The following is a 4,807-nucleotide window of genomic DNA, read 5'->3' on the forward strand; positions in this document are numbered from 1 at the left end:
ATCTCTCCATACTACCTCGGTCCCCCCAACTAGGGGTGGGGCCCCAGGACATGTGTCTATAGCTCCACCTTGCTTGCAAGCCTTTTCCTCACTTAGAAAATAAACTTTCTCTGTAACTCCTGACACTTGTCTCTGGCCTATTTTGTGCCAGCCATACATAGGTTAGAGACTGGTTCCAGAAAAAGTCAGGTTGACAGAATTGACTTGTTCAAGGTCACAGGGCTAGTAGCAGGAAAACCAAGATTCAAATGCAAGTTTCCCTCTGAAAGTCTTGATGTCTTTATCATTACATCACTCTGTTTTTTCTATCTAAACTGAGTTCAACCAGGTCTCTAAAGAGGAGTCAGGCTCTTTGTTTTGATCTATGACTTTTTGGCTCCACCTTGAATCTATAGTGAAAATCAGATTTTAAAAATTTAGGATACATGCAAAGGATTATAAAACTGCATGCCCTTTGATCCAGTAATACAGCTATTAGTTCTGTATCCCAACCAAGTCAAAGGAAAAGGAAAATGACCTATTTGTACAAAAATATCTATAGGGACCTCTTTTTTTTTGTGGTGGCAAAGAATTGGAAATTAAAGTGATGCTCATTAGTTGGAGGAATGAACAAATTATGTCATATGAATATGATGGAATACTACTACATTATAAGAAAAGACAAGCAGGGTGATTTCAGAAAAACCTGGAAAGACTTATGTGAACTGATACAAAGTGAAATGAGTGGAAGCAGAACAACTTTATACATAGCAACAACAATATTGTAAGGATAATCAGCTGTGAAAGACTTAGCTACTCGGATCAAGATAAATGATCCAAGACAATTCCAAAGGACCCATGATGAAAAATGCAATCTAACTCCTGAGAGAGAAATGATGAATTCTGAGTGAAGACTGAAGCATACATTTTTTACTTTTTGTTTCTTGGACTTGCGTGTGTGTATTTTCTTTTGCAACATGGCTAATATGGAAATATGGTTTGTATGACTTCACATGTATTTTTTTTTTTTGGTGAGGCAATTGGGGTTAAGTGACTTGCCTAGGGTCACACAGCTAGTAATTATTAAGTGTCTGAGGCTAGATTTGAACTCAGGTCCTCCTGAATCCAAGGCCAGTGCTCTATTCACTGCGCCACTTAGCTGCCCCTTCACAGGTATTTTTGATATATTGCTTCTCTTCTCAAGGGGGAGGGGAGAGGTAGAAAGGAGAGAATTTGGAATTCAAATTTTAAAAAATGTTTAAAATGGTTTTTTTACATGGAATTGGGAGATATTTAACAAAATAAAAATATATTTTAAAACTTTAGGATATGTGTAGCTGATGGGAGCACCACATTAAAAAAAAAGATGGTTGGCTTATGGTTAAGTCTCCTCTAAAAAAGGATTAGAAAGGTACTTATACCATGTTGAATAGTTCCTTATGTCTTCCACACACATGCAAATGCTTAAAGTACAAAAGACTCATGAGCATACATTCATAAAGTCTTTTTTTAAAAAAATAAGGTTTTATTTAAAGTTTTGAGTTCCAAATTTTGTCCCTCCTTCCTTCCCTCTCCTCCTTCCTCCCTAAGGCAGTAAGCAATTAGATATAGGTGTCACGAAAATGTCTAAGTCCTATGAAGAACAAGAAGCAGGGAAGTCTCCAAGCCGTAGAAAATAGCTTTATTGAGAGAGAGTACCTGTCTCACAACAAAGCCGGTCAGTCAGGGCTAGCACCTGAAAGACCCCTAGTAGTGTCACCTGGCTGCTTTTATAGGCTGTAAAATATTTATACCTTACTATTTTTAGACCAACTCCCCTCATTGTTTACCCATAGCATAATGCAAATGGTATAGAAATGAAACATTCTAACATGGTTTCTGTTAAGGGCTAAAATTCTAGCTAGTCTGTCTAAAATATCTAGTGAGTGGTCGCCAATAAATTATAAGCTTTAGCAAGAGTTAAACTTTTAAGCATTTATTAAGGAGAATAAGAATTTGGTAAAGAGAGAGAAAGGCCTAGATTCCTATCTATTAAAGGGAGAGCACATTTCTAGCTCCCTTCTCCACCAGAGTCCAGAGGAAAAAGCCCCAGAGCGAGCACCAGTCTCTTCCTTCCTCCTCCCACTAGCCCGCGTCACTTCCTGACACCAAAGAAAAGACTCCTGGTCTTGCCCTCAAAGACCTTCACTTCATGGGCGGAACTCTTCTACAGTAAGTCTCCAGCAGGTGGCATCATTCCAATCGTTACAGTCCCCGCTTTGTTTCCTCAAGAAACGGTACGTTTCCTTGATGAAACAGTCAAAAATAACAGAATATAATAACCTATGCTAACTAACAATATGTTAATAACAATATAGAAAAGGGAGAGAGGAAAGTTTTGTCCAGAGGGGCGATTTTTTGTCCTCATGAACCGACACTTTGACATTGGTCTTGCAAAGGGAGGGCCTCTGCAGAGAGTACATGTTACAGATGGTGTATATTATAACAGAAAGAGAAAAAGAAAAAAACAACAAAAACAAAACTTTTCATTTAAAGTCTCTGAAAGTCTTTTCTCAGATGTCCTCTAGATGTAGTCGTGGAATGGAAGTCTTTTCAGGGGTTGATGTGTGGATGCTGGTAATCAGCCAGGAATATTTCCTACAAAATTGAGCTTAACACAACTTTAAAATAGCTTTGTCAATAATAAAATCGAACAATGAAAGTTCTCAAAAACATGTCTAAGGGTTGTTACACATGAAACATATAATAAAACAAAAATTGAAACATTCTTTAAAATTATAATATTATTACAGTCCCCCTTTATGGAGGGTAATTGAGAAGACAATTGCTGTGATATTAATTTTTTAAAATAATTTTTATCTTTGTTTCATCACTTTTTGCATCATCTGCCTAATTATCCTCATGCCATTATGAGAAATTAGAAAATCTAATATAATTGGTAACAGGTGTCAAGGCCAAATTCAACACTGTTATTTATCATGACACCTGAGATAAATTATGGGGGTTACCATAAAAGAACAGAGAAATGATGGGATATGAGCATTCCCACACTTGAGCAATATGTACTGCCCATACAGTATGCCAGGCTTAAAATAGGTGGATGGAATATGTGTCCATGCCACCGAACATATTGGAAGAAACTGAGTCAGACTTAATCAGATGCATGGGATTGAGATGTCCATGGCATCAGGCATATAGGAGGGAGCATAGAAGCCAGGTGTAGAAGTGAGATGGGTGGGATGAATACTTCCAGCCATCTGTACAATAATGTGGGGAAAAAGAGAATAAAATATTAAACCAAGAGAATCCAACCTCAACATTTGTCAAAAGCTGTTCTCTCAGCCATACCTTGACTTCATGCATGTCTCCCCTCATGTGACAGTTCAGTGTCTGTTCTTGCATGTATTCCTCTTGTGATTGGATGGCATCTTGGCCAACTGGCATCTGATAACTCAGAATAAAGGCAATTAGTGTCTTAAATGATAAATTCCCATAATCCAAGTCTCATATGGATTTAAAAATTGAGGATAATAAATGATTGCAAAAAATGTGAATACATCTTGACTCAGAACACAATATATGATTATGCAACAATTTCAATAATATCTTTTTTTTTACTTAGCATACAATTACTTTTGTGAAAAATCGAAACATATTTAAATACAAGTTAAAGCACAACAGAATCTCAAAGAAAACATTTTTTTAAAAAAGAAAACTTTCACAAATGTTCCCCTCTTTTTTTTTGGAATATGCTTATCAAAAATAATACTTCTAGAATCAATTTACACTTGACATGACAACCAATTTGCCAGGGAAATGCTTTAAAGAGTTTGATCAAATAATCAGTTGAGAGAAAAAATAACAAAAACAAACAACTCAGAATATGGGAGCACAATACTCCTAGAATTAACATTGTATTATGAAATCAAAACCATCTTGCAATGTTTAAAAATTAGATTAATGAATAGAAGAAAATACACATGGAACAATAAAAGACAGTGAAATTCAAACTAAGGAAATCTACATGAGCATGAACTTAATATTAATAAGAGTATTATAAAATATAAACTTGATCACATGACTAAAAAGCTTTTACAAATATTCTCCTTGTTTTAAAAACTAAGTATAAGACACAATCTCAAAAGCATGAAAATCTCTATGAAAATAAACCCATACCATTAATTTCAAAATGTATATATAATAGCATAGAAATCCTATGTAACCTCTAAACTGATACTATTACTCTCAGTGAATTCAGAACACTTTTGATTCCGATATCTAAAATCCCCAATATTCATATCAATACCTTGCTGCTTACTTCTACATTTCTGTAAAATATATACCCTTCCATGGCAAAAGAAGTGGAGTCTTGAACTATGTTGATGGTTGTCATTCTTATTCAGCTTAAGTTTTTCTTCTTTAACCCCTCTATATTGTCTGTCAGTCTTTTCACCATGCAAATGCTTTATAAGATTACTAATTAAAGACAAAAGCAGGTTAGCAAAATTATGAACAAAACGAGCATATCTGGAATTTAAAGGGTTTTCTAAGGTTATCTCAGAAGCACAGCCAGGCTGGGGAAGGGCTGAGGCTGAAGCTGCAAGTTAGAGAAAGTTAGAGAAAGTTGAGCATGCACATCAGATCTCTGGACTTGCCAGGCCCAGGAAGCAATGGGCTTGGCCATGGGAGGAGTAGAGGGTGGGGTCTGGAGAGGAGGGGAGGGACCAGAGCAATTTGAATCAGACTTGATTTTGAACTCAGGCCTGGATTCCTCTTCCCCTACTTTGCCTCCAGGTGCTAGGGGATTAAAAGCTACTAGAGGGTGGGT

This window comes from Dromiciops gliroides, chromosome 2 (assembly GCF_019393635.1).
Source record: "Dromiciops gliroides isolate mDroGli1 chromosome 2, mDroGli1.pri, whole genome shotgun sequence".
Taxonomy (NCBI): Eukaryota; Metazoa; Chordata; class Mammalia; order Microbiotheria; family Microbiotheriidae; genus Dromiciops; species Dromiciops gliroides.